We start from the raw sequence: 21516 nt of genomic DNA, 5'->3' as shown, positions 1-21516 counted from the left end.
TATCAAACATGACCAGTTTAGTTTGTTTTCTGTTTACTTGACTTCGATTCATGTTTTCTGATGAAACTGTCACATGTTTAAATGAGTTTAAAGTTGATAATATTGGAATGTATAAAAATAGATAGATAGATAGATAGATAGATAGATAGATAGATAGATAAACAAACTCAGCTGAGTATGTTTTTTTGGATGCTATGTACAGTGGATATGTATATATTTTCCAGATTAATAGATCATATTCTGTTCTTATCCTGACTACTTTTTCATTTCATTTTCACAGACGTTCTCCAGCAGTGTTTTCCCTCACAATGCTTTCTCCACTTTATCTGGTCTTTCTGTTCATGGTCTCAGGTGAATCTCACATTTACATCATCACAACTACACACATTTTGATGCTTGTTGTAAATGAGATATATCACTGTGCTTCACTTGGAATGATACTGTGTGAGACATTAAACTAAAACACAGTTCTGTTTCTGAAACAGACAACAACTAGACAAAAACTCCAGGTCACACATTGTAGTTAAAATCAGAATAGAACTGGATTTACAGAGAAACAAATGTGAATGTAGACTAAATAGTAGTGGATGCTGTAAAAATATGAATTCTTCTAACTTATGGGTTTTAACTTATAAGCCTTGAAAAGTTAAAATCCTGCACATTGATTTTTGCCAGTGGTAGACATGTGTGTTTATTTCTCCAACCCAGAGTTTCAGAGGAGAAAAGTAAAGCTATAAGGCTAACTCAGTGTTTTATCAAATTTAGCATAATAACCTCTAATAATCTCTTTCATGTGTCATGTTTCAGGAGCTCTTGGGAATAAATGGAGTGTGACATACAAACCAGAACATCTCTGTGCCTTAAAAGGATCTACAGTGTTTATGAATGGCGTATACACACACCCAACAGCTTTTACAGTGAATAAGGCATTTTGGTTAATAGACCCAGTTAAGGGTAAAGAGTCGGCTGATCTGAGTACTTTATCAGGTTACTCAGGCAGAGTGGAGTATTTAGGAGATAAACAGAAACACTTCTCCCTCAGACTGAGTGATGTGAAGAAAACAGATGAACATCAATACTGCATTAAAGTCCTAGGACAGAAACCTAAAGATAAATACCTCTTTTCTCCAGGAGTGAGACTTACTGTCACAGGTAATGTAGATCACAATGCTTTATGAAAATTAATAATGAATAACAGTGTTACTGTTTACTGTACATATTCACTTAAATAATGCAGTGTTGTATTATATATGCAAACTCTAAATATATTGTTTAAAGTGCACGAAATCTAAATTTATCTAATATCTTTTATTGTTATTTTTTTAACAAATGTTCTAGTAGCATCACAAGCTGAATTACTATTTATTTGTACTAAATGTGTCACGCTCTCAGTGCGCCGCGCTGATCAAAGACCGCCCTCGTCTGCTGACATTTTCCCTCTCACGCTGTCATGCTCTCCACCACGCTGGTTTGTTTTCCCACGCTGTCATCTTTCCTTCACACACCCCCGGACTGCTCCGCCGACACACCGGCTTCTCATCTGGCGCTGATTTCTTCCGGCTTACAAGGAGGCGCGGCTCGCGAGCGCGCCGCTGGATTATTGTGTGTTTTTGCCGCAGTTCTCTCGCGTTCAAGTTCATGATTTCTTTTTCACGTTACCGACCACGCTTTGTCCCCGTTTTTGCCTCTTGCCTCACGCTTAGGATTTATTGTCACACTCGGATTTAACGGCTTTGAACTTTTGCTTTCGTTTTTCGCCCACGGCTCTGCTTAGTGTTTGTTTTGGCTCGTCGCCCCCGCTGACGGATTACACGGCTTTGGACTTTCGCTCTCGCCCCTCGACTACGACCCAGATTCGCCCTTCTACTGCTACACTGCTTCTTATCTCTTTGCTCTGCTCGCCCAACGCCTCACAGAACCACCTGCCTCTCTGCACCTGGATCCATCTCTCTGCCTGCTCGTTCTTACCTCATGACAGAATAATCCAGCACAGTTATGGATCCAGCAAAGTACGACAGGATGAGAGTGGCTCTGGAGAACCAGGGCACTCTGCTCGGGAAGCAGCAGCAAGAGCTCCTCACCACCAGGCAGACTCTCGCCAACGTCACCACGGAGATGCAACATCTCCGATTAGACTCAGCACAGTCCACAAGCACTGAAGCCCAGCGCGAACCACGCTTGCCAGCCGCACCCACCTACGCAGGGGAGCCAGGTACATGCAGATTTTTTCTCTCCCAGTGCTCACTGATTTTTGAGCTACAAGCATCCACCTTCTCCTCAGAACGGTCGCGGGTGGCTTACGTCATCACCCTCCTTACAGGCAGAGCCCGAGAGTGGGGTACGGCCCTCTGGGAAGTTCGTGATCCATGTTGCTATGACTTTGGTGCCTTCTCCAAGGAGATGAAGAGGGTTTTTGATCGTTCTCATATTGGCAGGGAAGCTGGGAGCAGGTTGTTGAGGCTCCGCCAGGGAGCCCGCTCCACTTATGATTACGCCATTGAATTTCGGACCCTCGCTGTCACCAGTGGGTGGAACAACAGGGCCCTATCTGACACCTTCCTCGAAGGTTTGTCAGAGGCAGTCAAGGACCAGCTCGTTTCTCAGGAGCTTCCCACCGACCTCAATGAACTCATGGACCTCGCCGGCCGGGTCGACACGCGTCTCCGTTCTAGGCAGGCCTCCAGAGGACTACTCTTTGCTCGGAGACCCTTAGTTCCCAGAACATCTCAAGAACCTCCTTCTCCGAGAGAGCCCAAGCAGGAAGGGCCTAGGCGGCTAGATAGGACCCATATCTCTGAGGAGGAAAGACGGCGCCGCCGCCAGGAGGGAGCCTGCTTCTATTGCGGGTCCTCAGGACATGCACTCAAGACCTGCCCATTAAAGAAGAGACGTCCTCTAGTCAGACTGGGAGCACTAGAGGGCGCTCCTCCAGATAGACTCCCAGAACCTCGTCCCCTACTCCCCGCTACGCTAATCATCGGCGGCAAAGCTCACGGGATTCAGGCGCTCATCGACTCCGGTTCTGACCGTAACCTTATCAGCACCGCTACAGTCAGGAAGCTAGAGGTTCCCTGCGCTCCTGTTGAACCTCCACTCTCCGTTCAGGCCCTAGATGGCACTCCCCTACCCGCCATCACACGACGCACCCTCCCACTTACCCTAAGGACCTCGGGTAACCATTTTGAGGAGATCAGTCTGCTGGTCATTGATAGATCCCCTGCCGCTGTGGTTCTTGGTTTGCCCTGGCTTGCCCTTCACTGTCCCCAGATTGACTGGACTAAGCAGACCATCACGGGCTGGGGCTCCTCATGTTCCAAGTCTTGTCTTCTCTCTGCTCTTCCTTCTGCTCCAGCTAAGCCGGAGGACCCTCCGGACATCTCAAATGTTCCCGCTGAATACCACGATCTCAAGCTAGTCTTCAACAAGGCTCGGGCTACCTCACTCCCCCCCCACCGACCCTATGACTGTCCTATTGACCTCCTTCCCGGCACCTTCCCTCCAAAGGGTCGTCTCTACTCCGTGACGCGCCAAGAGCAAGGAGCCATGAACGAGTACATCACGGGGGCCCTCGCCGCTGGCATCATCCGCCCGTCCTCCTCACCCGCAGGTGCAGGGTTCTTCTTCGTCAAAAAGAAAGATGGGTCCCTTCGCCCATGCATAGATTACAGAGGGCTCAATGAGATAACCATCAGGAACCGTTACCCCTTACCACTCATGTCCACAGCCTTCAAGCTTCTCCAGGGAGCCACAATCTTCACTAAGCTAGACCTACGCAATGCATATCATCTCGTCCGTATTAGGGAGGGTGACGAGTGGAAGACCACCTTCAATACCCCGACCGGGCATTATGAATACTTGGTAGTGCCTTTTGGACTCACCAATGCCCCTGCCGTTTTCCAGAGCTTGATTAACGACGTACTCAGAGACTTTTTGAACCTCCATGTATTTGTCTATCTAGATGACATCCTAATCTTTTCTCACGACCTGGAGGAGCACCGGCGCCACGTTCGCCAAGTATTACAAAGACTTCTCGAAAACAACTTATATGTCAAGGCGGAGAAATGCGAGTTCCACACGACGACTACCACCTTCCTAGGGTTTGTCATCTCCCCCTCGCAGCTGGAGATGGAACCGGCCAAGGTTCAGGCAGTCTCCAACTGGCCAACCCCAGCCTCGCGACGAGACCTCCAACGATTCCTTGGTTTTGCCAATTTCTACCGCCGGTTCATTCGAGGATACAGCTCTGTCGCCGCACCACTAACCTCTCTGACTTCCTCCAAGACGCCCTTCTGTTGGAGTGAGGAGGCAGAGAGAGCCTTCGCCAAGCTCAAGAGAAGGTTCACCTCAGCTCCCATACTAATCATCCCCGACCCTTCCCGCCAATTCGTAGTGGAGGTGGATGCATCGAACACCGGTGCCGGAGGCGTCCTGTCTCAAAGGTCGCCGCAGGATAACAAGCTGCACCCCTGTTCCTTTTTTTCCCATCGCCTATCCCCGGCTGAGAGGAACTACGATGTGGGCGATCGAGAGCTACTAGCCATCAAGCTAGCGCTAGAGGAGTGGAGGCACTGGCTGGAGGGAACCGAGCTCCCGTTTCTAGTATGGACTGATCACAGGAACCTCGAGTACCTACATAAGGCCAAGAGGCTTAATGCCCGACAGGCTCGCTGGTCCCTTTTCTTCTCCCGGTTCAACTTTGTCCTGTCTTACCGACCAGGCTCCAAGAACACCAAGCCTGATGCTCTATCACGCCAGTTTTCATTTCCCCATGACCCTACGCCGCCCGACACTATCCTACCCTCGCGTTGTCTGATAGCAGCCGTAGAACTGGACATTGAGGCTACGGTTAAGCAGGCACTGACTCAGGAGCCTGGCCCAAGCAATGTCCCCCCAGATCGTCTCTTCGTTCCCCCTCGTCTACGCTCCCAGGTCCTGGAATGGGGCCATGGCTCCAGCTGTCCTGTCACCCAGGCTCTGCTCGGACACTCTTTATTCTTCAACAGCGCTTCTGGTGGCCCACAATGGGGAGGGACGTTTCCAGGTTTGTGGCAGCCTGCGACATCTGCACCCGCTGCAAACCCAACAACCGCCCACCGGCCGGCCTTCTCAGACCCTTACCCATACTTCACCGGCCCTGGTCGCACATCTCCCTGGATTTCGTAACGGGCCTACCCTCATCTGATGGGAACACATGTATCATGACCATCGTTGACCGTTTTTCCAAATCCGTCCACCTGGTTCCACTCCCCAAGCTTCCCTACGCCAAGGAGACTGCCGAACAGCTAGTCCTTCATGTTTTCCGTCTCCACGGTCTCCCCTCTGACATAGTATCAGATCGTGGCCCTCAGTTCACCTCACGCTTTTGGAGAGCCTTTTGTAAACTCATCGGGGCCACCCCCAGCCTGTCTTCCGGCTTTCATCCCCGGTCCAATGGCCAGACAGAACGCAAGAACCAAGCTATGGAAATCGCCCTCCGGTGTATGACCACCCAGGATGCCACTACTTGGAGCAAGTTCTTACCATGGATCGAGTACGCTCACAACTCTCTACCGTCTGCCGCCACAGGGCTCTCCCCATTCCAGTGCTGTTTGGGCTACCAACCACCGCTGTTTCCCTCTCAGGAGGAGGAAGTAGAGGTCCCCTCGGCGCAACATTTTGTCAGCCGCTGCAAGCGGACGTGGTTACGAGCCAGACGATCCCTACTGCAAGCGTCCAGATCGTACAAGAGACAAGCTGACCGCCACCGCTCCAAGACTCCCAGGTATCATGTGAGAGACAGAGTCATGCTCGCCACCAGGGACATTCCCCTGAGGACACTTTCACGCAAGCTCTCTCCACGTTTCATTGGTCCATTCACAATAACCAAGCTAATCAATCCATGCGCTGTCCGATTTTTACTCCCTTCATCCATGCGACGCATTCATCCCACCTTCCACGTGTCCCAGCTACGACGTATCGCAAACTGTCCTCTAAGATCCTCTTAAATTGGTAGGCGTTCAGATACGAGATGTTTGTTAACACTGGAGAAAACCCTGAAAAGAATATCTAGAAAACACTTTAAGAGAGCAGAGTGTAAAAGTTCATGCCTTACTGGCCTCAGTACAGTTTTCCTGATGTAATGTGTCTCTCTGTGTTTAAGATCTTCAGGTGATCGCTCCTGCAGAAGTGACAGAGGGACAATCAGCCCTTCTGATCTGTAAAACCACCTGCAGTCTGACTGATCCAACATTCATCTGGTACAAAACCAGCCATGATTTAACCACAAACACCATCAAGAGCAATAAAGTCCACCTGCAGAATGTCAGCAGTGAGGATGCAGGCAGTTATAGCTGTGCTGTAAGAGGATATGAACATCTCCCCTCTCCTGCTCACACACTCAGACTCAGATGTGAGATTTATTTACTTTACCCTTATATATTGCAAAAGTAAGAAAATGTCAAAGAAATTTAACTTGTATGTACACACACACACACACAGGTTATCAATAAAACAAGTAATAATTTTATATCTTTAGTATTTTTGTACATTATGTGCTTGTGGATCTAATAACAGTTTAACTATTAATTCATTTTTAACTATTTATTTATTTTATTCATTTATTCGTTCATTTATTCATTTTAATTGAGATTCACCAACAAACGTCTTGGTGTCCATCAGTCCCTCTGGTGAGATAATTGAGAGCAGTTTAGTGACTCTGACCTGCACCAGTGATGCTAACCCACCTGTGGAGAACTACACCTGGTTTAAGGATATGACATCAATAGGAAAAGGAAAGATTCACACCATCTCCAACATCAGCTCTGAGGACAGTGGAGAGTACAAGTGCAAGTGCAGTAATCAAGTCGGACATCAGGAGTCCAGCAGTGTAACTCTGAATGTTCTGTGTAAGTTAATGATGAAGATCTCCTTACAGCCAATAACAGATAAAATTGTAACAGAATTAGGAGAAAGCCTTGTTGTCCCACACATTTAACATCGTTTATTAATTGTGCATAATATTTATTTACTAAATAATTTATTGATGTTTTTTTTGTGAGTTTTATTTTAGATTCTCCTAAGAAGGTCTCAGTGTCCATCAGTCCCTCTGGTGAGATAGTGGAGGGCAGTTCAGTGACTCTGACCTGCAGCAGTGATGCTAATCCACCAGTGGAGATCTACACCTGGTTTAAGGAGATGACATCAGTAGGAAAAGGAAAGATCCACACCATATCTAAGATCAGCTATGAGGACAGTGGAGAGTACAAGTGCAAGTGCAGTAATGAAGTCAGACATCAGGAGTCCAGCAGTGTAACTCTGAATGTTCTGTGTAAGTTAAAGCTGCCAATCTTCTCACAGCCAGTAACAGATAAAATTGTAATATAATTACTTGCCAGCCTTGTTTTCCCACACATTATACATCTTTTAATAATTGTGCATCATATTCATTTATTTATTTATTGTTTTTTTTCCCCTTTTTTGTTTTGTTTTAGATCCTCCAAAGAATGTCTCAGTGTCCATCAGTCCCTCTGGTGAGATAGTGGAGGGCAGTTCAGTGACTCTGACCTGCAGCAGTAATGCTAACCCACCTGTGGAGATCTACACCTGGTTTAAGGATATGACATCAATAGGAAAAGGAAAGATCCACACCATCTCTAAGATCAGCTCTGAGGACAGTGGAGAGTACAAGTGCAAGTGCAGTAATGAAGTCGGACATCAGGACTCCAGCAGTGTGACTCTGAATGTTCTCTGTAAGTTAATGATGAAGATCTTCTCACAGCCAATAACAGATAAAATTGTCATAGAATTATTTGAGAGTCTTGTTTTCCCACACATTTAACATCTTTTAATAATTGTTAATAATATACATTGATTTATTGATTGATTGATGTTTCTTTTTTTATGTTTTAGATCCTCCAAAGAAGGTTTCACTGTCCATCAGCATTTCTTGTAACATATTGGAGGGCAGTTCAGTGAATTTGACCTGCAGCAGTGATGCTAACCCACCTGTGGAGATCTACACCTGGTTTAAGGTGAATGAATCCTCAGCTGTAGGATCTGGACAGAGTTACAGAGCTCTACAGAGTGGACAGTACTACTGCGAGGCTCAGAATAAACACGGCACTGAGAGATCAGCTGCAGTGTCTGTCACTTTAAATGGTGAGAGTAATGATGTAACTATAAATCAGAATCACACTGATAAACATTTAACACTGATTAATTGTCACATCATCATCCACAGAGTCTCAGAGTGTAGGTGTGTACGCAGGTGTTGGAGTCTTTGTGGTTCTGTCCGTTTGTCTCATCATCACCTTCTGCTTTATAAGGTAAAAAAATATGAAATTAGAATAAGGTTAATAATAATATTAATAATTAATGTACTCAACCCTATACAGTACTTAACACACCATGTCTTCATGAAGTTGGCTTTGTGGATCTCACATGGAACATTAAACAGGTTTTGGAAACTGTGCTACAGAGTAAAGAGTCATTCTATAGAATTGTGTTCTTCTGAGTTTGTGGTTAGAGTTTGGGGAAGAACCACATACAAATGTGATTATCAGGGGTGCACATACTTATAGCCATATTGTATAGGTTTAGTGCTCATGTGGCCCTAAAAGGTTATGCCAAGTAGTCAAGTCAAGTAGGCTTTTATTGTCATTTCAACCACATACAGTTCAGTACAGAGTGAAATAAAAGAACGGTTTTCCAGGACCAGGTGCTACATACCTGCAACAACATAAAGTAACATCACTTTACCAGAACCAGCTAGCTAACTAAGCGATCTAATTAGCTGTCTAGCTCAGGTATGACAGATATACATTTTTAAGTTATCCTAAAACTATCAGTCTCTATATATAAAGAGACAACAATAGACAGCATACAACAGAGTGCACGTTCAAACAAAGGCAACAACGAGAGTAAAATATTGCCTCCTATTATTTTACTTTAAATTGGAAACTACTGTGATATTGACTGGTAATACTCTACTCTGATAATCTTGTTACAATCAGCTACTAGCAGAGACACACTAATTAGTACACTAGGCTAAGAATTGGGCGTGGACGCTAGTAGAGTGTAAGCGTTCAGCACGTGATGAGTGAGTTCAGGTGTACACGCGATAGACAGTGCTCCTGGTTTAAAACTGTTTTCATATAATTATTTTACACAAATAAACGTGTTGCCCCAAGGACACTTACTATAACAGGATTAATAGATTTATTATATTTTATTTAATACTGAAATGTAATTTTCTCTTCCAGGAAAAAGAAAAGAACTGGTACAACACGAGATCAACAGGTACATAATGTAGAGATTAGTCTTGAGATGTGTATTTGTTCTGTCATTTAAACACTTAATTGTGTTTCTATTATAGCAAAATAATAAACAACAAGGTGAAGAGTTACTGTTTTTGCCCCAATATTTATTAATTTACTGTAATAACATGTGCCTAAGTGGTTTATATTTGAAATAAGCAGTAATTACAACAGTAATTTGATTGTGAGTTTTGTGCTTCTCTTACTCAATAACTATATACTTCCATTTAAGTTCACTGTAAATATTTTTTTAAAATATAATGTGGAAATACACTAACTTGCAGTTTAGAATATATGCAAATAGGGCCAAGGTCACATCAAGGTCAAAATATTTTTAATGTATATATGTTGCAAAATGTACATTTTTTAAAGCATCTGTCCATATTTTGGTATTTTGAGGATTCAAAACAGTAAGAAGACAAACACGAACAGAAAACCTAACCATACATATAGTATAACTATAATTGAGTTTTAATGTCTCCTCCCATCAATACCGCATCTGTTACAAACCAACCAAATCAACACAGCACTTCCAGGTTCTAACTCCCTTTTTCTCAGCATTTTTTTCTCAGCATTTTTTTCTCAGCTTTCTGAGCTCTTCTTCATTACACACCTGTACCTGGTTAAGTAATTAACTCTTGGTGTCATGAACACACAGAACATCAGTTAATGTCATGTAAGCATTAAAATGATTAAAGTCAGAGGGGAGAAGCACAGGGTGAAAAAGCACAAAACATCAATAGCGACAGCAGTGAGACAATGTCATTAAAGAGAGACATCTATATTCAATCCAAAACTTGGTAGACTTGGTGAGGAGAAGGGGAACAAAACAGAACGAGCAAGTGATAATCAGCAGGATGTGAATAGGTCACAGTAAACGTCAAAACACACTCCATGTTATAGGGAAATGACCAAATGTCCCGTGTAAGCAATGTAATGAAAAAGTTACAATAAATCATGTACAATAGTAAATAAATGAAGGAAATACAAGCAAGAAAGAGAAGAGGTGATGGCTCTACTGAAATTTTTTTTTTTTCTGAAAAGTATTTTAGAGGAGTAAGTAAGGAAGAAAGTATTAGATGGGTTTCTTAAGGGTAATAGAACTGGAACAAAGGATATACAGTGGGTCTTCAGTTCACAGAGATACAAACAAATTGGTTCATAGCCAACTTTTCCTTGGAACACAACTCAGAAACCACCATCCCAAGCTCCCACCAACAGTTGAACAAAGGATTGAGTGATCTCCAAATCATCATATATATGACTACACATTTTAAAAATTAGTTTATGTAAAGCATGCAAAGAAAATGATTTACATTAGTGCATAAATGTCGATCAGGTGTGTGCTTTATTCATAATAAACTCTTACAGTAAAAATCTTCAGCAGAGTATCCTTATGTTCTCTACCCCTCCTCTCTGCAGAACGCTGGGCCGAGTGCTAAAGACGACACGTACGCAGCTCTCGACCCCACAGGCCGGACATCTGATGATGTGTATCACACACTTACAGTAAGTGTTTATACAAAAATATGATTTTCTTTGTAATATATTTGATGATTATGATCTGACTGAAAGTTATCTTTTCTGTTCTCTTTAACCTTAACATATCTACACTGCCAGCATAAAATACACCACAAGTGATTAAAATACATTATTTTCCAATATTAAAATAGTAACAGTCCCGGCTATTACCATTCTTCCGGATTGGCACAAGGACAGCTTGTTTCACCTCCAGCTTTCAGCATTTCAGCGGTCACTTGGTCTTATTCTGGCATTTGGCCGTTCTTCAGTGGTCTGATTGCTTTTATCAGCCCTTGACTCACTATCAAAGAATGAATTCTCTGGTATGTTGATTGGTGGTGGCTCTGCAGCTGGCCTGTTAGGTGGATTATGGTTGTACAATTGTTAGGAAAATTCCTTCCATTGTTGTGGACTTTCAGTCAGTGAGGTGACAAATGTGCTGCCAGCTCTCCTGATGTTATCGTTTTGGTATTTGGTTCTACCATTGAGTCTTTTAAGCATCTCATATAGAGATGAATGAGACGTGGCACATTCGAGAATGTTTTTGGAAAATATCTTCTCACCAGCATCAACATCGTCTGGTGCTTCAAGTGCTGCAAATCTGTTGAAACAGTACCATGCAGAACAGACATGCTCTACAGAGGTTGGTGCGATTCGCTGAGTGCATCATCCACACCGAGCTTCTCTGCACTCAATCTACAGCAAGCGATGATGGACCAAGCCCAGGAAAATTGTGAAGGACCTCAGCCATCCCAGCAATAAACTGTTCTCTCTGTTGGGGTCTGAAAAGCGATTCCGCTCCCTGAAGGCCAACACTGAAGAGGAGCTTCTTCCCGCAGGCGATAAGCTCTCTCAACCACAACACCACACAGGACTAATATAATTTTCTAAAAACATCAACAACAAACATTATGACATTGGCTCTTCGCACTCATCCTGGACACTCATAAGCACTTATTGACACATTCATGCACACTTCATATTTATATTTCATTTCTTGGATCATTGCACCAAAGTCACTTTAATAAGTCACGTTCATGCATATTTGCACAACCCCAGTCATTTTTCTTTATTTCCACTAAAATGTTCATATTTTCTATATTTTTCCTATCTTGCACATAATATTTTTATTTGTACAGAAATATATATTTTTTTACATAGCTAAATTCTATTTTTCTATTGTATTTCTTCTTTTATTCATATTTATTTCTTATTAATAAGCTTTTATTTTTTTAAGGTCACTGGCATGGTGACATTTCACCGCATATTGTACTGTGTATGACTGTGTGCAGTATGTGACAACTAAAATTGGAATATATATTTTTTTATTTAATTTGAAAGTCTTCTTTGATGGTTAGGTTCCTCTGGTATCTCCAGTTCCTCTTGGCAGTTTTGACTTTGCCCGCTGTGACCGCATGTCCCTTTGCATGGACGAGGTAGTGGTCAGATTCACAATCGGGTCCCCTCAATGTTCTTACTTCTTCGAGCGATAAGTGGAATCACGAATTAATCGGTACGTAGTCAAGAAGAGAAGAGTTGTTGCCAGCTGGGTTTGCGAGGATGTTAAACTGGCTATTGCTAGTGACCATGTTGTTTGATCTTGCAAAAGATAACAGGTGCAATCCGTTGTCTTTTATCTGGCCATGGCTAAATTATTTCAGCGTTTCTTCCCATTTGGATTTATTTGCGCCAATATGGGCATTGAAGTTTCCCGCTGGAATGATCAGCTCAGTCTGCAGGATCGAATCCAGGGTGTTTTGGAGCTTTTAGTAAAGGCTTTATCCAGGCTGGTCTCAGTGGGAATTGACAGTTCTGTCAATGGTCAAAGATCCCGGATATCGGCTGAAAAGCAAGGATGATTCTTGCCACCCGGCTGTCAACTACAAAACCGATGTTTTTCATTTCTCACCCCCCAATTAAAAATATGTCCTTGATCCTTCATTCTGTGGTGATTGAATAACTGTAGTTCCAGATTGGATGAATCTTAATTTGGATAGTGCATTGATCGGAATCTTGCGGTTCCATGGGGATGATTTCCTGTTTTTTGTCATAATGTGTACTTCATATATTTCAAATTTCCCATTTTAGCTTTATGAATTTGGTTCAACATGGTTGATTGAATCTGTTTAAATTTCCACACATATTTTCAGCAAACATTGATGCATAGTTATTTCTTGTTCCATAAATTTAATAATAATAATAATAATAATAATAATAATAAAACATTATGATGGCACTATGCAAATGTTTGGGCACCCTAAGTGTTTTAGAGTTTCATTCTTTTAACAAGATGAGATCTGAAAGACCAGGAAAATTCTCAGAGAGAACTCCTTGTATGCTGGTCAGAAAGACAAATCAAAACCCCATTTGACTGCAAAAATCATCCAGGAAGATTTAGCAGACTCAGGAGTGGTGGTGCACCATTCCACTGTGCAGCGATGCTCACACAGACAAGACTTTCATGGAAAAATCAGCAAAAGAAAACCTTACCTGCGTCCCCATCATAAAATCCAATGTCAGAAGTATGCAAGAGAACATCTACAGAAGCCTGATGCGTTTTGGAAACAAGTGCTGTGAACTGATGAAGTTAAAATAGAACTCTTTAGCCACAATCATGCTTTGGGGTTGTGTTGCAGCCAGTTTCACAGGAAACATTGCACAGGTGAAGGGAAGAATGCATTCCACTAAATACCAGCAAATTCTGAAAGCAAACATCACATCATCTGTAAAAAAGCTGAAGCTAAAAAGAGGATGTCTTCTACAACAGGACAATGATCCTAAACATACCTCAAAATCCAATATGTAATACCTCAAAAGATGGAGGCCGAAGGTTTTGATATGGCCATCACAGTCCCCTGATTTAAACATCATTAAAATTTGTAGGTAGATCTTAAAAGAGCTGTTTATGCAAGATGACCAAATAATATTTAGGTCAAGTCAATTCAAGTAGGCTTTTTTTGGTCATTCCAACGATATACAGTTCAGTACAAAGTGAAACAAAACCATGTTTCTCCAGGACCAAGGGGCTACATACATGCAACAACATAAATTAACAACACAACATAAATTAACAACACACTTTACCAGTACCAGCTAGCTAACCAAGAGATCTAATTAGGTGACTAGCTCAGATATGACATTATATTGTATCTGAAAAATTATATATATATATATATATATATATATATATATATATATATATATATAATATTACAGAACTATAAACCTTTTGCAAGGAAACATAGGAGAAAACCCCAAGTACAAGAACTGAAAGACTTTTAGCTGACAATAAAAACAAAAAAAAACATTTGCAAGCTGTGTTAACTGCCAGAAAAGGTGTTACTAAGTACTGATTATTACGGTGGCCCAGAAGGGCAAATCATCTTTCCCGTATATGTGTGTGTTTTTTCCCTTGTAAGTGTGTTTTTTTTCCATTGAAAATGTCCGCTTTTTCCCTTATAAATGTCGTTTTTTCCCTTATAAATGTGTTTTTTTTCCATTGAAAATGTCCGCTTTTTCCCTTATAAATGTCGTTTTTTCCCTTATAAATGTGTTTTTTTTCCATTGAAAATGTGCGCTTTTTCCCGGTGTAACTGTGCGCTTTTTCCCGTGTAAATGTCTGCTCTTTTCCGTTTGTGCGCAACTACTTCTTTCCCGTGTGAGAACTCTTTCTCCAGCATTTTGCAAGCTAAAAGCTAAAGCTAATGCGCAAAGGACTATGGGAGTGGGGTCAAAACGCAACTGAACACGGAACCTTTCCGGATATCAGCTCCAGCACTCAACATCATGGAGTATACAGTGAATTATAGCGTGATAAAGTTATAATTTTCACTAAATTTTCAACTGCACACACTTACCAGGTAATGTTTAATATATAAAATTAATCAGATTTTTACTGTTTTAGGCACTAATGATAACTTTGTAGCAGTGTTAATACTATTGGAGTGTTTGGGGGAAATGCCGAGCCGAGTGTAAATGGCAGTGATTAAAAGGAATATTATCTCATTTAGACTATTTAACACTGATGTAAACCATCACCTCCATGGAATCTCTGTAATATACATCCACATATGGATTTATAAGCAAGCTAATATTACTATGCTAACCGCTAGCGCTTAGCATGGGGAAACTAGCTTGTTTATTAATATATATTAGTTTAATAGTGTATTTGGACACATATACGTAATGTAAACAGTTAGCTCTATTGTTTTTGTAAAATGCCTGTCCAAATATGGATCTGTAAGCAAGCTAATATCACTATGCTAACCGCTAGCGCTTAGCATGGGGAAACTAGCTTGTTTATTAATATATATTAGTTTAATAGTGTATTTGGACACATATACGTAATGTAAACAGTTAGCTCTATTGTTTTTGTAAAATGCCTGTCCAAATATGAATCTATAAGCAAGCTAATATAATTATGCTAAGCGCTAGCTTACTAAAAGAGCTAAGATAGCAGCAACTATTGCTAATTATCCCTGAGCTGCTCCTGTTATGTGCTAAATGTTACAGATGGTTAACGAATTGTTGTATGTAGTTTATTGGAGCTCCTGAGTGCCATATAATGTATACTGCTGTATAATGTAGTGGTTTTATCATAGCTAGAGATCTTCTGAATAGTTAGTTATGTGCTTACACAATGTATGTAACAGTCAAGAAAAGGGGCTTTTGTTCAGGTTCTATCTATTCTAGTCATTAAAGTCATTAAATATATGTTTATACTCCTTATAATATGTATGATTGTGTGTTTTTCTTCTCACAGTGAACTGTGATTTCTACACCAGCTTTACATCCTGAGCAGAAGGTGAGTGCTCTGAAGTATTTACCTCTCTTTTCAAGAACACCACTGAGCACATCTTAATCAGGGGACAGGGACACATTTCTCTTCATGGACATGATGTGTGTGTTAATGAATGGTGGAGATGGGGCCAAATTTTGCAGCAATCCTTAATAGCAAAACCAAATAATTGGTTTTAATACACAACATTACTAAAAGCTTGCATTCTATGAAATTTTGTGTGCGTGCCTGCCTGCGTGTGTCAAACTGATGTCATATGATGTCAAACATCATGAAGTGATATTAACTTGCTTATAAACCCATATGTGAATGTATATTACAGAGATGCCATGGAGCTGCATAGTAACACCATGAAGTCTTTTTACTAGACACTTATATTAACATGTCTTAATTTCTCCCCTGTTGTAGATTGTCGTGGAGAGGACGGACCCTTGATGCTCTGCCTTTTTGCACCAACAATACATACATGTATTTTATTAATTTGTAAATAAAGTCTTTAATATAATTTTATAGTTGAGTATTTATTTCTAGTTTGCTTATTATTTAGCAAAACAGTTAAAGTGCATGTAAAGCATTGCTGCAAATGACACTGAATAGAATCAGATGTTACTCCACTTTGTGTGAGGGTACAGGCTTATATACAGTATGTGATTTTAGCATCAATAATGTTTTTCTACTAACTAAAGCATGCTGCCTTGGAGATATTAGTGACATCTCTCTTTCAGTTCGAACAACATATTCCATTATATTTATGAATACATTAATCCCATATGTTCAGCAGTTAAAACAGAGGTTCTTAAACATTTTACAGCGAAGGACTCCTTCAACTGTAAAAAAAACACCTCTGCATACATTTACTTATAGTGCATTTCCAAAATTACATTTTTATGTTATTCAAAAAGTAAAACCTTTTGTTTTCATTTAAATGATTAATGATTAAATGATCCATGAAAATCAAAAATCTAGTATGTCAAAATATTAGAATATTTCACTTCGATCATGGGGAAGACTGCTGACCTAACAAGTTGTCCAGAAGATGATCATCTACACCTTCCAGAAGGAGTGTAGGCCCTCAAGGTCAAACTTTACCACCAACTATTTCACTGACCATGTTGTTGCTTGATTTGCCAGCCATCTCACCTGACCTTAGGTTTCATGGGAAAGATGAGCTGAAATCTGAGATAAATTTCAAGCTGAATGCTTCAAGTGTGATCTGCAAACATAACCAGGGTGTCATGTTTAACAGCTTAATGCAATGGGTTACATAAAAACACCAACTATTTGAAAATATGTAGGCTTATGAATAGTGGCAACGTATATCTACTGTATGTACAGTGAATGTATGTTCAAGAATAAGAGTATCATAAATTGACCAATAATTAAAATACACATGTAAACAATGAGTCTGTCATTTGAAATGCCGTTTATCTAAAAAAATTAGAATATTGTGCAAAAGTGTTTAAGTTTTAAAATTATTGGGGGGAAACACATTCACAAGGGAAACGTCATACACATAGAAAAAAAATCATAGAGCACAATAAAAAAATTATATATTCACAAGGAAAAAAATTATAAATTTACAAGGAAAAAATAATACACTAACAAGGGAAAAATAATGCAATTACAAGGGAAAAATAATGCACTTACAAGGGAAAAATAATACACTAACGAGGGAAAAATAATGCACTAACAAGGGAAAAATAATACATTCACAAGGGAAAATGTATATACTTATAGGTGAAAAATAATACATTCACAAGCGAAAAATTATATACCTACAAGGGAAAAATTCCCCCTTGATAATATATGCTGTTTCCCTTGTAAATGTGTTTTTTCCCTTGTAAGTGTGTGCTTTTTCCCTTGAAAATGTATGCTTTTTCCATTATAAATGTCATTTTTCCCCTTGAAATGTATGCTTTTTCCCTTATAATTGTCCTTTTTTTCTCTTATAAATGTGTGCTTTTTCCCTTATAATTGTGCTTTTCTACCCTTGTAAATGTCCTTTTTTCCCTTAAAAATGTGTGCTTTGTTCCTTATAAATGTGCTTTTTTAACCTTGTAAATGTCCTTTTTTTCCTCTTATAAATGTGTTTTTTTTACCCTTGTAAATGTGTTTTTTTACCCTTGTAAATGTCCTTTTTTCCCCTAAAAATGTATGCTTTTTTTTCTTATAAATGTGTTTTTTACCCTTGTAAATGTGTGCTTTTTCCCTTGTAAATGTTTACTTTTTCCCGTGTACGTATATTATTTTTTTCTTGTACTTATATTACCTTTTCACCTTGAAAATGTGTACTTTTTCCCATGTAAGTATATTATTTTTCCCTGGTGAATATAGTATTTTTCCCTTTTAAATGTGTATAATTTTTCCCTCGTAAATGTATTATTTTTCACCTATAAGTATATAAATTTTTCCTTGTGAATGTATTATTTTCCCTTGTAAATTTATAATTTTTTTTCTTGTGAATATATAATTTTTTTATTGTGCTCTATGATTTTTTTTTTCTATGTGTATGACGTTTCCCTTGTGAATGTGTTTCCCCCCCAATAATTTTAAAACTTAAACACTTTTGCACAATATTCTAATTTTTGTAGATAAACGGCATTTCAAATGACAGACTCATTGTTTACATGTGTATTTTAATTATTGGTCAATTTATGATACTCTTATTCTTGAACATACATTCACTGTACATACAGTAGATATACGTTGCCACTATTCATAAGCCTACATATTTTCAAATAGTTGGTGTTTTTATGTAACCCATTGCATTAAGCTGTTAAACATGACACCCTGGTTATGTTTGCAGATCACACTTGAAGCATTCAGCTTGAAATTTATCTCAGATTTCAGCTCATCTTTCCCATGAAACCTAAGGTCAGGTGAGATGGCTGGCAAATCAAGCAACAACATGGTCAGTGAAATAGTTGGTGGTAAAGTTTGACCTTGAGGGCCTACACTCCTTCTGGAAGGTGTAGATGATCATCTTCTGGACAACTTGTTGGGTCAGCAGTCTTCCCCATGATCGAAGTGAAATATTCTAATATTTTGACATACTAGATTTTTGATTTTCATGGATCATTTAATCATTAATCATTTAAATGAAAACAAAAGGTTTTACTTTTTGAATAACATAAAAATGTAATTTTGGAAATGCACTATAAGTAAATGTATGCAGAGGTGTTTTTTTTACAGTTGAAGGAGTCCTTCGCTGTAAAATGTTTAAGAACCTCTGTTTTAACTGCTGAACATATGGGATTAATGTATTCATAAATATAATGGAATATGTTGTTCGAACTGAAAGAGAGATGTCACTAATATCTCCAAGGCAGCATGCTTTAGTTAGTAGAAAAACATTATTGATGCTAAAATCACATACTGTATATAAGCCTAATCACATACTGTATATAAGCCTGTACCCTCACACAAAGTGGAGTAACATCTGATTCTATTCAGTGTCATTTGCAGCAATGCTTTACATGCACTTTAACTGTTTTGCTAAATAATAAGCAAACTAGAAATAAATACTCAACTATAAAATTATATTAAAGACTTTATTTACAAATTAATAAAATACATGTATGTATTGTTGGTGCAAAAAGGCAGAGCATCAAGGGTCCGTCCTCTCCACGACAATCTACAACAGGGGAGAAATAAAGACATGTTAATATAAGTGTCTAGTAAAAAGACTTCATGGTGTTACTATGCAGCTCCATGGCATCTCTGTAATATACATTCACATATGGGTTTATAAGCAAGTTAATATCACTTCATGATGTTTGACATCATATGACATCAGTTTGACACACGCAGGCAGGCACGCACACAAAATTTCATAGAATGCAAGCTTTTAGTAATGTTGTGTATTAAAACCAATTATTTGGTTTTGCTATTAAGGATTGCTGCAAAATTTGGCCCCATCTTCACCATTCATTAACACACACATGTTCATGAAGAGAAATGTGTCCCTGTCCCCTGATTAAGATGTGCTCAGTGGTGTTCTTGAAAAGAGAGGTAAATACTTCAGAGCACTCACCTTCTGCTCAGGATGTAAAGCTGGTGTAGAAATCAGCTGATACACAGGCAGTTGATGATTTACACACAGTTCACTGTGAGAAGAAAAACACACAATCATACATATTATAAGGAGTATAAACATATATTTAATGACTTTAATCACTAGAATAGATAGAACCTGAACAAAAGCCCCTTTTCTTGACTGTTACATACTGGCACATACCTAACTATTCAGAAGATCTCTAGCTATGATAAAACCACTACATTATACAGCAGTATACATTATATGGCACTCAGGAGCTCCAATAAACTACATACAACAATTCGTTAACCATCTGTAACATTTAGCACATAACAGGAGCAGCTCAGGGATAATTAGCAATAGTTGCTGCTATCTTAGCTCTTTTAGTAAGCTAGCGCTTAGCATAATTATATTAGCTTGCTTATAGATCCATATTTGGACAGGCATTTTACAAAAACAATAGAGCTAACTGTTTACATCACGTATATGTGTCCAAATACACTATTAAACTAATATATATTAATAAACAAGCTAGTTTCCCCATGCTAAGCGTTAGCGGTTAGCATAGTGATATTAGCTTGCTTATAGATCCATATTTGGACAGGCATTTTACAAAAACAATAGAGCTAACTGTTTACATCACGTATAGGTGTCCAAATACACTATTAAACTAATATATATTAATAAACAAGCTAGTTTCCCCATGCTAAGCGCTAGCGGTTAGCATAGTGATATTAGCTTGCTTATAAATCCATATGTGGATGTATACTACAGAGATGCCATGGAGCTGATGGTTTACATCAGTGTTTAATGGTCTAAATGAGATAATATTCCTTTTAATCACTGCCATTTACACTCGGCTCGGCATTTCCCCCAAACACTCCAAGAGTATTAACACTGCTACAAAGTTATCATTAGTGCCTAAAACAGTAAAATCCGATTAATTTTATATATTAAACATTACCTGGTAAGTGTGTGCAGTTGAAAATTTAGTGAAAATTATAACTTTATCACGCTATAATTCACTGTATACTCCATGATGTTGAGTCCTGGAGCTGATATCCGGAAAGGTTCCGTGTTCAGTTGCGTTTTGACCCCACTCCCATAGTCCTTTGCGCATTAGCTTTAGCTTTTAGCTTGCAAAATACTGGAGAAAGAGTTCTCACACGGGAAAGAAGTAGTTGCGCACAAACGGAAAAGAGCAGACATTTACACGGGAAAAAGCGCACAGTTACACGGGAAAAAAAACACATTTATAAGGGAAAAAACGACATTTATAAGGGAAAAAACGACATTTATAAGGGAAAAAGCGGACATTTTCAATGGAAAAAAAACACATTTATAAGGGAAAAAACGACATTTATAAGGGAAAAAGCGGACATTTTCAATGGAAAAAAAACACATTTATAAGGGAAAAAACGACATTTATAAGGGAAAAAGCGGACATTTTCAATGGAAAAAAAACACATTTTTAAGGGAAAAAACGACATTTATAAGGGAAAAAGCGGACATTTTCAATGAAAAAAAAACACATTTATAAGGGAAAAAACGACATTTATAAGGGAAAAAAAACACATTTATAAGGGAAAAAACGACATTTATAAGGGAAAAGCGCACATTTTCAATGGAAAAAAAAACACATTTATAAGGGAAAAAACGACATTTATAAGGGAAAAAGCGGACATTTTCAAGGGAAAAAAACGACATTTATAAGGGAAAAAGTGGACATTTTCAAGGGAAAAAAAACACACTTACAAGGGAAAAAACACACACATATACGGGAAAGATGATTTGCCCTTCTGGGCCACCGTAGATTATGTATGGTGCCCAAACTTTTGCACAGTGCCACAACAATGTTTTGTATCTTT

General features: G+C 39.4%; 1 long non-coding RNA gene and 1 pseudogene across 1 annotated transcript; one reads left to right on the top strand and one right to left on the bottom strand.

Moving 5' to 3' along the window:
- LOC128506992 (B-cell receptor CD22-like) overlaps window positions 1-21516 on the top strand; it is a 128132-nt pseudogene that overhangs the window by 20303 nt on the left and 86313 nt on the right.
- On the bottom strand, window positions 19150-20921 carry LOC128506521 (uncharacterized). The gene is made up of 3 exons (XR_008355716.1): window positions 20613-20921; window positions 19646-19718; window positions 19150-19246 (listed from the first exon to the last, which is right to left on the bottom strand). It is a non-coding gene; the product is annotated as an uncharacterized LOC128506521 (long non-coding RNA).

This window comes from Clarias gariepinus, chromosome 18 (assembly GCF_024256425.1).
Source record: "Clarias gariepinus isolate MV-2021 ecotype Netherlands chromosome 18, CGAR_prim_01v2, whole genome shotgun sequence".
In the NCBI taxonomy this organism is placed as follows: Eukaryota; Metazoa; Chordata; class Actinopteri; order Siluriformes; family Clariidae; genus Clarias; species Clarias gariepinus.
Note: the sequence above shows the minus strand (reverse complement) of the source record. Positions and strands in the feature narration are given on the sequence as shown.